We start from the raw sequence: 12,733 nt of genomic DNA, 5'->3' as shown, positions 1-12,733 counted from the left end.
TGAACATCTAGTCCTTTCATGATCAAATTTAAAGAAATTGAAGCTACACACATGCGTGCAGACACACACGACTTTGGTATAGCAACTCCTGTTACCTAGACCCCTGAATTTCTTTTATAACTGAGACTCCAGGAAGCCAGGCTGCAGGTGAGACATGGGAACCTGACCTGCTCTTCCTGACCTCTGTCAGAGATGACTTCCTCCCGAGGCCTGCACAGCAAGCCATAGCAAGACCATGAATGAGCAGCAGCTGAGGGCTGAGTTTTGTGGCCTGAATGTGGCTCTGCTGTCCTCCACAGGGCATCTAGCCGGCAGAAGCACAGGGTGTGCCCATGCCAGGAGCTGGAGCTGCTGGAATATTTCACCCTTGGCCAGGCCATCACAGACTGTGTCTCAATTTTCCTTTCTCAGGTTTAGGAAATACAGACTCCAGAAACTGTCTCTCAGTGACACTTTTGCAGGCCCAATGACAACTTTTCTGAGCCTCTAGGAATGCCTGCTTTAGAGGGCAAATCTCAGGATTTAACAGGCTCATGCAGGTGAAAAAACCCAGTCATGATGCCACATAAATTAACAAGTGCTCAACCACCAATGTGAGATGATGACTCTGAGCCCCAGGTTCTGCAGCATCACGTCCCCTGGGAAAGTCCACCAGGAGCTGCAGGAAGGTCAACCTGGTAAAATGCAGATTCTGACTCAGGAGTGCTGGGGGAGCCAGAAAGTCTGCATTCCCTCCAAGCTGGCAGGTGATGCCCTTTCTGCTATTGCCCAGGCGGTTTTGAGGGGCAAGAAACTGGGTTATTATTTAAACAGTTGTGCTTCAGGAACATTAAAATCAGATGGGCAGTTTTGCAGGTACTCTTACAAAAGTTGTGACCACTGTGGTCATTTTTATACTTCTCAAAGTAGCAATTTTTAAATAAAGAAAATATATGTCAAAAATATTTAAAATGTGGTTTAAGTGCTTGTAATTCTTTGAAAACTGCAACTTTTTAACACTGGCAAGATTCAGAAACACTACAAGTATGATTTGGCTTAGAAAGTGTTGAAGGAAGTATTGAAAATTTTTTAAGATTAAATGAACAGTGTGTAAGACTCAGCACTCAGCTAGGTGAAGAGCCTTTCCCCTATGGCTACAGAGGCACTGGGAAGAAGTCCACCAATAGCTGCTTTGAAAACTATGGAGACAAGTTTGCAGAGAATGATGTAATTGGCTGCTTTGCATGGCTCAGAGGATAAAGCGTCTGCCTGCAATGCATGAGACCCAGGTTCGATCCCTGAGTTGGGAAGATCCCCTGGAGAAGGAAATGGCAACCCACTCCAGTATTCTTGCCTAGAGAATCCCATGGGTGGGGGAGCCTGGCGGACTACAGTCCATGGGGTCACAAAGAGTCAGACACGACTGAGCAACTTCACACACACACACACACACACCACTTTATCTTTCTCCGGATATGTGAACCTTAAGGTCTGAGAGACCAAGGGTTGGCAAAGAGTGCAAAATACAAGAAGAACAGAAACAATGAGAAAAAACATCTCCCCACACGGTGACCACACAAACTGAACCTAATATCAAAGCTCATCAAAAAACTAAGCACTTATTCACCAGTGAGCTGAGTGTAAAGTAATGTGAGATCAGAAAGTTCAACAGTTTCTTCCTTGCTCTAAGAAACATTAAGAGAACATATGGTGTTTGCAGAATATTTCCTCTGGCTTTAGGATAGACTGGGCTTCCTAAGTGGCTCAGTAGTAAAGAATTTGCCTGCCAATGTAGGGAGAAGCAGGAGACAGGGGTTCGATCCCTGGTTTGAGAAGATCCCCTGGAGGAGTAAATAGCAACCCACTCCAGTATTCTTGCCTGAAAAATCCCATGGACAGAGGAACTTGGTGAGCTACAGTCCATGGGGTCGCAAAAAGGAGGACACAACTGAGCGACTGAGCACATTTTAACTACAGCTGTGATTTCAAGCCCACAGCCTTGTAGTAATAAAGTTTTCTCAGAAGTCTCCAAATGAAATATTAAATCCTTATCATGAATTCCTTTCTCATATATGCCATAACTCTTCATCCAAATAACATGAGGCCCCTGATGGAAGATCTCCAGGGATGTAGAGGGAAGAGGAATTCAGATGAATGGTGGGAACCCAATCCATTTTTGGACTGTTCTGTGTTCGAGGATTTCTCACATTAAACTGAATCTTGTCTTCCTGGAACATCCCTACTTATTCTGCCTTTATAGCCGCACAAGGTGAATCTAATTTCTCTTGATATGACAGCCTTTCAAATACTTGAATGAAATGAATCATATTCTTTCTAGCAACTATTCCTTGGTGCCTCAATGCTCCCTCATAAGGCATGGCCCTATATTGTCTGCAGTCTCTTGACCAGACTCAGAGAGCCAGTCTCAGCTAATGCCTTGTGCCCAAGTCTTGATTACTTTAGGGTAAAGTGGTATCACCACCTCCCCTCGTCCTGCATAGCCGGTCACAAAGCTAAAACCACAGTAAATTCTACAGGCCAGATCACTTCCATCTGTAAGCACAGGTCGATTTTTGGGAACAATTGAACAATATGTGTAAACCATTCTAAGAGTGCATCCCTTCTGACCCAGAAAATTCATGTCTGGGATTACATCCCCAGGAGTCAGTAAGTGCATCAATCTGTTGAATGTGGCATATTTATAAAGTCACTAGTAGAAAACAACCTGAACAAGTCTGAAACAAGTCTGTAATGTATTACGCACAATTTTAATTTTTTTTCTTTCCATTCTTATTTCTCTACACTGTATTACTTGTGTAAAAATGTAAAGTAGAGGGGGGACAAGAAGGAGGAGAAAGAAAGGGGTGATATGGAGGATCAGGGGAAGGGAAGAGAGAAAGGCAGAGAGAAACAGGGGTAGAGAGATAACCCCCCTTGAAGACCATGACATCCAAGAACCAATCAAGGTCCTCCTAACTGCTCTGGTTCACAGTTTTCTGTCTTGTCCATAAGACAGAATATCACAAAAGATGCCATTGAACTTGTCAAAATACAAATTCATAATGATTGTATTTTAAGAATCAATCTATACTCTAAGCTGGATTCAGTCACCTTTAGAATTCTGACACCTGACCCACAACTAGAATGTCTCAGCTTAGTTATAACCAAACTGTAACTTAAAATTTTGAAGTTCCTACATCTGGTCTTTGCTCTATCTTTGTTAAGCTACAAAAATTAAATATTTATGTATCATAAAATATCAAGGTATATTTTTATTGAGGTATATATTATTTTTTGTATTTTTATTATTTATATATATATATTTACTTATTTTAATTGGAGGCTAATTACTTTACAATATTGTATTGGTTTTTCCATACATCATCTTTTAGAATTTGAAATAGCTCAACTAGAATTCCATCACCTCCACTAGCTTTGTTTGTAGTGATGCTTCCTAAGGCCCACTTGGCTTCACATTCCAGGATGTTTGTGAGTGATCACACCATCATGGTTATCTGGGTCATGAAGATCTTTTTTGTATAGTTTTTCTGTTATTTCTAGTTTTCTTGCCACCTCTCATGTGTTATTCTTATTATCCTTTTGGGATTTTAGAGCTTTGAAGGGACATAAAAGATAACCATGCCTAGTCTTCCCAAAGTTTATCCTGGGAAGCATCTGAGATTTAACAGAGGTGCCTTGGAAAATGAAGGAGAAGAAGTAGAGAAAAAGACAGCCCATCTGTCTCCCTTACTGCCCATCCATTGCAAACAGAGCCCTTTTCATTCATCTGGATGTTCACCTTAGAGATGGTATTTCAAGAAGGGGGTTCTACAGCAAACAGAAATATTCAAATCCCTTTGTAGACCAAGCTTCTGATGATGGAGGAGACAAGGTCCCACCTTGCTCAGGATGATGCAATAGTATTAAGCATAAAATATTTCATCATGGGGTGGGTGCTACCGCCAGGCCATCCTGAGATTTCCATCCAGCAGAGAGAGGAGACAAGGAACCTCACTTTTCAGGGCAATTTCCTGCAATATCATTCACTGCCTCTTATTTTCACTAGGGATAGTGCCCGTCTCACCTCCCATCACTCTTGACTGTGTACCCTTATTCTGATAAAATACTCTTTTTCTCTCCTCTGTTCACCCACTAAGAAGGTTCTTAAGTCCCCACCCACTCTGTCCAGATCTCAGCCTTAGCCCTTTCTTTTCCTAAGACTCTTGATGACAAATATAGCTCCCAGGAATCTGCCACTCACTTAAACTCCTTTAACTTTATCAGACGGGCTTGGAATAACTGCTCCTCTCCCAGGAAACTGCTAGAGCCTTGACCACAGCTAATGGACCAAAGTACCAGGGGATCCTAACCCATGACTAGCCACCAAGTCATTCTGATTTCCCCTCCTGAGAATTATAAGGCCAAGAAAAAGCAGGAAAGTAGAGCAGAGTCACCGCACCCAGCAAAGTTGAGAGACCAGGAAGCTTGGGCACATGCATGCATCCTGTGGCAGTGGCTCCAATACCCACGAGGACCCCAGTTCCTAGCTCCAGGAAAGTCAGCATTGCTCCAGCTGCGCAAGACGCCCATTTCCTTTCCATCAAGCCCTCTTCCTTTGAACTAACCTGGGCAGATTCTGCCACTAGCAACCCAAAAGCCTTGACTAAAACAGTTACCACAAGTACAACAAAAGACTGCATACTAAAATTAGTTGGGAAAATGAGATGTTTTTGTAAAGTTAAATTTTCAAATTACTACTTAGGAAGAAACTATTAGTGAGAACCTTTCTTCATGAGGACTGCATAGTTTTGTCATCTTAAAAGCTAACAGAAATACATCTTTTCTTGAAACTCAGATCTAAAATTTTGAGCATCAATGGTCTCATTGGGTTTTTCTCTTCTTTTCCCCCCTTTTGGTCTGATTTAATTGTTTTTAAATATGGCAATGTCCTTTGGGGTTAATATTGGTTGCCTAAAATGCACCCAACCCCCACCTATCCACTATTTTCTTTAAAAAATTTATAACACTATGCTTTCAACTGATACATTTTGCTGTTGTCAGCATCTGACTCCACCCTCAATCTTTATGTTTGTAGCTGAGAATCAAGGAGATCCTGAAACCAAGTAGGGCCCAGAAGAAGACTTCACAGGCTTTTAGAAAAGCCATAAGCAACTCTCATATTTAAAGACATAGTTTTTCTGACACTTCATTTGATGAGAAACTGTTTCAGTGTCCTTTCAGATTCCACCAGAGACCTGGGTCTATCCTCAGGACATATTATGGTATAATCTATTTAGTTGTTTAACTACTGTCTATGTCTACTAGCCTTGAACTCACATCTAGATTATACACCTTTTGTAAACATGGACCACACTTCACATACAATCTATAACAAAAAGGAAACTGCCAGGTGTTAGTGGTCAACTGGCATTTACTAATAATACACCATAAACCCAGTGGCTTTCCAACCATTTTTGGTTTAAGATGGGAAGACTTCTGTGCTTCTGGACTCTTACACAAAAATAGAAAACATATTAGTAAAATGAGTATTTTAAAAGTGGCTCTTACTGAGGTGAGATTGTAAGATATGTAACCCACTCAATGACCATCTTGGTACATGTCAGTAGTGGAAAAGTTGGAAAGATTAATTCTGATCACTATGGAGTCTACCAATGCTTGTGTCTTCCTTAGATCTCCCAGGGATCTGCTTAAAATGTAAATTCTCAAGAGCATGTGTGAGGTCTGAGATTCTGGATTGCTAACAACTCTAGGGTGATGCTGATGTTGCTGGGTCCAGGGACCACACTTTGAGTAGCAAGGAAGAAACTAAACATTTCTGATAACATTCCTTTGTCACTCATACCTACCCTGGCAGCTAAAGGATCTTTGTCTTAATTTACCTCTGTGTTTGTTTTTAAAGCATCTAGTATTTGACAGAGATGTTTTGCAGCTGTGTTTTGAGAGATATGCTGTGGCCAACTGCCCTGAACCACCTCTGACTTAACTACAGGAATGGCCATGCACAGATGAGACTGGAACTGTCTGAAAGTTATTTTTGCTTCATTACCATGTTAAGATTTCTACCCAAGGTGGGAATTTGTACTGGACTAGGCACAATTCCTGCCATGTGCAAAGGAGTGTGGAAGACTGCACATGTTCCAGCTAACCTGGCTGTTCCCAGAAATCTCTGCCCCTTTCCTAGAGCCCCAGTGGCATGCCTGCCTCCTATCCCTTAAAGTTCCTCTACTCCCCTCTCCCCTTGGGGAGAAGGTGTGTTTAGAGCATGAGCTCTCCCTTTATTCCTTAATCAATGAATAAAGTTTCTGCTCTACTATACACAACCGGGCTTAAAAAGTAGCATTTGTGATTCCAGGCAAAGAACCCATTCAGGAGTCACTGACCCAATGGGAATTAGCTATACCTTCTGTGTCAAGAATATTTAAATTGATCTTGTCTTATCTACATGTATAACTATTGCCCTTTTAAATTCCATTCTTTACTTTCGGGGGCTAACAACCCCTTGTCTTCTTTTTATTCACACAAATTAAATTAGAATATGGAGAAGGGGATGACAGATGATGAAATGATTGGATGGCATCACCAAATCAATGGACATGAGTTTGAGCAAATTTGGGGAGATGGTGAAGGACAGGGAACCCTGTGTCCTGCAGTTATGGGGTTGCAAAGAGTCAGACATGAATTAGCAACTAACAATAATAACAGACATTGCTAGGACAGAGATTTTGTCTACTTTATTCACTGCTGTTACCCCAGTGCCTGGACCAATGCCTCACTGGAACACCTCAAATAGAAGGCACTTGAATATTCTGAGTGAATCAATAAAACAAGCTCTTCTGCTCTAAATAAGCAGTTTGTCCTCAAATTCTAGTCTCTATTGATATTTTAAACAATCTCCCTCCCTCCCTCCCTCCCTCCCTCTCCCTCCTTCCCTCCCTCTCCCTCCCTCTCTCCCTCCCTCCCTCTCTCCCTCTCTCTCTCTCTCTCCCTCCCTCCCTCTCTCTCCCTCCCTCTCTCTCCTTCCCTTCCTCTCTCTCTCCCTCCCTCCCTCCCTCTCTCTCCCTCCCTCCCTCTCTCTCTCTCCCTCTCTCCCTCCCTCTCTCCCTCTCTCCCTCTCTCCCTCTCTTTAATCTGTTGTTTTCTAACCTGGGGAAATTCGTTTCAAAGTGAAGTATCTGGTCCATCATATTGTCACCAACAAAACTCATTAATGATTCTCATGAAATAAAGGTAGAATCTGGGAAATAAGATAAAGTCTAACTCCTTTTTCCCTTTCAGTTTAGTCAAATTTCATGTGCTCATAGAGTACTACGTGCAGAAGCTTTGCACCTAACTCTTCAGATCAGAGTCCCTAGTGGGAAATGGCTTTAAGATGGTGGTGGAGGGCAGGTGCAATGACAAGAAACCCGTAAAGCATCCTTGTTTAGGGCCACCTTTAGGGGAGAGAACAAGAACTTTAGAGTGCAAGCTCATACCTCTCCATTCTCTGATCAAGGAATAAAGATTTCCTTTACTTCTGAACTGAACTCAGCCTCATTCTGTTGGCACAAGCAACACCAGGTAGAAAGACATGTTGGAGACTGATTCACCCAGGTTATAGAGACTCAGAAAATTCATATCAACACATCTATGATACACAGCCATTTTACTGGACACACTGGAAACCTCTATTAAATATCTACTACTAAAGATAAGCCAGTAACATCATAGGCAGGGGTGGTGTTAAGTTGATATGAACAGTGATGGCCAACCAGCCTTTGACAGCCTGGGCCCTTCTGATTGGGTACTGCCTGCTCCACTGGATGCTGAATACCTTAAATATTAAAAGAGTTTTAAAAAGTTAGAGGAATTCTCTCTTACCAAAGCATAATTAAAGTAAAACATTTAAAATAACTTCACCTCAAAATTATATTATGTAAATTACTTACGGTTGTATTATTTGATTAACAACTGAACAAATGACTGAAAGCATGAATTGGGACAGATGGTCTAAAAAAAGCATAATTGATTAGGAAAGTCCAGGAATTGAGACCCCTTCATCCCAGGTCTTGTTATGTCCTGTAACTTGGGGCAAGTCACATTGCCTGTTGCTAAATATGGTAGGAGACTGACCTTGAAGGAGTAGACACACCTCACACATGGCCCCAGGGAACACCTCTGCTACAGCCACCATAAATGCTTTGCAACAGGGTGTAACTGACACTTTACTTTTCCTAAGTATCAGAGGCAGGGGTAGGGTACTGGGAAACTAGACTAGATTAGTTCCTTTACCTGTGGATCCCATCCATACATAACACACCACTATCATATAGGAGTTTGGCTAACACCTCACTCACTGTCAGGAATGGACAGTGGAGAAATTAACAGGCATTAAAGTCTCTAGGACAGTGACTCTGAAACACTGCACATCTGATGAAAGCTATGGAGCATGTCTGCTAGAAAATGCTCATGGACTCAGCTTCATGATTTCTGAGGATTCCTAAACCATAAACCACAGGAAGTGGGGTGGCCACAGAGACATGTGGACCAGGTAAGAATTGCTGATTCTGAGGGAACAGGACACCACCTGTCACAGGCTCCTCCTGCTACAAAAATGCACAACTATCTTCAAGAAGGGTATTTTTGCTGGCACAGTGCATCTCAACTATCTTTCAAGGCAAAATGCACAGTCTCCATCTCATATCTCTGGGAGAATTTTAACTGCCAACAGATGAAACCTCTGTCCTTCATCAGATCTCTGAAACATTAGACAGTGTACAGAAACTACTATCACAAAAATCCTCTGAAGTCCTTACAACCTATTTTGGCTTTCTTTTTCACATAATTATTTCCAAGTAAGTTCTGCAGGATGATAGAATCATTGGATTTCAGAGCTTCAGGCCTCTCAGATATGACTGAGGTCAAGACTCACTTCCTGCCTGCCTAACAGCTACTAGCAGCTTGGTGTTAATGAAGTAAGTGCTCTCTTTCTTCACTCAGAACTCTTAACCAAGAACTATATATTTCTTCATCTTCCTCAATACTACTATATAACCCAGCCAGCAATGTACTGCATTTAAATGATTCATTTATTAGCGCTAATTGGGCAGTATTTATAGGAGAGTTGTATTTGTTCTGTTGTGTACATTATGCCTTTAACAGCTTTAAAATATAATTGACAGTTTATAAGAACATGGCATCCGGTCCCACCACTTCATGGGAAATAGATGGGGAAACAGTGGAAACAGTATCAGACTTTATTTTTCTGGGCTTCAAAATCACTACAGATGGTGACTGCAGCCATGAAATTAAAAGACACTTACTCCTTGGAAGGAAAGTTATGACCAACCTAGATAGCATATTCAAAAGTAGAGACATTACTTTGCCAAAAAAGTTTCGTCTAGTCAAGGCTATGGTTTTTCCTGTGGTCATGTATGGATGTGAGAGTTGGACTGTGAAGAAGGCTGAGCACCGAAGAATTGATGCTTTTGAACTGTGGTGTTGGAGAAGACTCTTGAGAGTCCCTTGGACTACAAGGAGATCTAACCAGTCCATTCTGAAGGAGATCAGCCCTGGGATTCCTTTGGAAGGAATGATGCTAAAGCTGAAACTCCAGTACTTTGGCCACCTCATGCGAAGAGTTGACTCATTAGAAAAGACTCTGATGCTGGGAGGGATTGGGGGCAGGAGGAGAAGGGGACGCCAGAGGATGAGATGGCTGGATGGCATCACTGACTCGATGGACGTGAGTCTGAGTGAACTCCGGGAGTTGGTGATGGACAGGGAGGCCTGGCGTGCTGCTATTCGTGGAGTCGCAAAGAGTCGGACACGACTGAGCGACTGATCTGATCTGATCTGATCTGATAAGAACTAACCAAGAATCCTATTTTTGCCCCAGGCTGTTTTAACCATATTTTACCAAAGGAGAAGTTCCTAAGTATCAGAATGCCCATCTAATAGAAATGTAGAAGAGCTGCTTGAAATTAACTGGAGTGAACAAGCATTAAATGTCTCTAAAAACATTCTGTAAATAACATTTGAAGGCTTGAAAATCTAAAATTTAGTTCAATTCAGTTCAGTTGCTCAGTCATGTCCAACTCTTTGCGACCCCAGGAGGTTCAGCTCACCAGGCCTCCCTGTCCAAGACCAACTTGCGGAGCCTACCCAAACTCATATCCATTGAGTTGGTGATGCCATGCAGCCATCTCTTCCTCTGTCATCCTCTTCTCCTCCTGCCTTCATTTTTTCCCTGCATCAGGGTCTTTTCAAATCAGTCAGCTCTTTGCATCAGGTGGCCAAAGTATTGTAGTTTCAGCTTCAACATCAGACCTTCCAATGAACACCCAGGACTAATCTCCTTTAGGATGTACTGGTTAGATCTCTTGGAGTCCAAGGGACTCTCAAGAGTCTTCTCCAATACCACAGTTAAAAAGCATCAATTCATCAGTGCTCAGCTTTCTTTATAGTCCAACTCTCACATCCATACATGACCACTGGAGAAACCATAGCCTTGACTAGACAGACCTTTGTTGGCAAAGTAATGTCTCTGCTTTTTAATATGCTTTCTAGGTTGGTCATAACTTTCCTTCCAAGGAGGAAGCATCTTTTAATTTTCTGGCTGTGGTCACCATCTGCAGTGATTTGGGAACCCAAAAAAATAAAGTCTGCCACTGTTTCCACTGTTGCCATCTATTTGCAAGTTATGGGACCAGATGCCATGATCTTAGTCTTCTGAATGTTGAGCTTTAAGCCAACTTTTTCATTCTCCTCTTTTACTTTCATCAAGAGGCTCTTTAGCTCTTCTTCACTTTCTGCCATAAGGGCGGTATCATCAGCATATCTGAGGCTATTAATATTTCTCCTGGCAATCTTGATTCCAGCTTGTGCTTCATCCAGCCCAGCGTTTACCTTAGGTCAACTTCAACTTTCACTTGTGAAATTTGCCATTTTCCATGCTATTTGAAAAAGGTGAATACATAGAAGCTCTCCATTTTCACCAGTTAAAGAATTTTCTAAAAAATAGTTAAGTTACCACTACTAATAACTACATCCACTTTCCTGGAATAATTACAATGTTCCATTTAAACAGAACCAACTTATAAAATTTCCCACTCTCTTTCCTTAATTATACAATAGACTTCTGTAATAAACTTTGCCATATCATATTCAAACAAAAATAAATCAGATGCTCAGTGTTTATATGCAAAATTAAGCTCTCCCTGTGAAACCAAATTAAAATTAGCTCAGATAGACAATGTGGAAGGAATAAACAAATTCTTAGAAAAGTACAACTTTCCAAAACTGAACCAGGAAGAAATAGAAAATCTTAACAGACCCATCACAAGCACAGAAATTGAAACTGTAATCAGAAATCTTCCAGCAAACAAAAGCCCAGGTCCAGATGGCTTCACAGCTGAATTCTACCAAAATTTAGAGAAGAGCTAACACCTATCCTACTCAAACTCTTCCAGAAAATTGCAGAGGAAGGTAAACTTCCAAACTCATTCTATGAGGCCATGATAACCCTAATACCAAAACCTGACAAAGATGCCACAAAAAAAGAAAACTATAGGCCAATATCACCAATGAACACAGATGCAAAATTCCTTAACAAAATTCTAGCAATCAGAATCCAACAACACATTAAAAAGATCATGCACCATGACCAAGCGGGCTTTATCCCAGGGATGCAAGGATTCTTCAATATCCACAAATCAATCAATGTAATACACCACATCAACAAATTGAAAAATAAAAGCCATATGATTATCTCAATAGATGCAGAGAAAGCCTTTGACAAAATTCAACATCAATTTATGATAAAAACTCTCCAGAAATCAAGAATGGAAGGAAAATACCTCAACATAATAAAAGCTATATATGACAAACCCACAGCAAACATTATCCTCAATGGTGAAAAATTGAAAGCATTTCACCAAAGTCAGGAACAAGACATGGGTGCCCACTTTCACCACTACAATTCAACATAGTTTTGGAAGTGTTGGCCACAGCAATCAGAGCAGAAAGAAATAAAAGGAATCCAAATTGGAAAAGAAGAAATAAAAACTCTCACTGAGTTTGTACATGACATGATCCTGTACTTAGAAAGCCCTAAAGACTTCACCAGAAAATTACTAGAGCTAAGCAATGAATATAGTAAAGTTGTAGGATACAAAACCAACATACAGAAATCCCTTGCATTCCTATACACTAATAATGAGAAAATAAAAAGAGAAATTAAGGAAACAATCCCATTCACCATCACAATGAAAAGAATAAAATACTTAGGAATATATCTACCTAAAGAAACTAAAGACCTATATATAGAAAACTATAAAAACACTGGTGAAAGAAATCAAAGAGGACACGAATAGATGGAGAAATATACCATGTTCATGGATCGGAAGAATCAATATAGTGAAAATGAGTATACTACCCAAAGCAATCTATGGATTCAGTGCAATCCCTATCAAGCTACCAACGGTATTTTTGACAGAGCTAGAACAAATAATTTCACAATTTGTATGGAAATACAAAAAAAAAAAAACTCGAATAGCGAAAGCAATCTTGAGAAAGAAGAATGGAACTGGAGGAATCAACCTACCTGACTTCAGGCTCTACTGCAAAGCCACAGTCATCAAGACAGTATGGTACTGGCACAAAGACACACATATATATCAATGGAACAAAATAGAAAGCCCAGAGATAAACCCACACACCTATGGACACCTTATCTTTGACAAAGGAGGCAAGAAAA

This window comes from Bos indicus, chromosome 12, assembly GCF_029378745.1.
Source record: "Bos indicus isolate NIAB-ARS_2022 breed Sahiwal x Tharparkar chromosome 12, NIAB-ARS_B.indTharparkar_mat_pri_1.0, whole genome shotgun sequence".
Lineage (NCBI taxonomy): Eukaryota > Metazoa > Chordata > Mammalia > Artiodactyla > Bovidae > Bos > Bos indicus.
The sequence above is the reverse complement of the archived record's forward strand: the minus strand, read 5'-3'. Positions refer to the sequence as shown.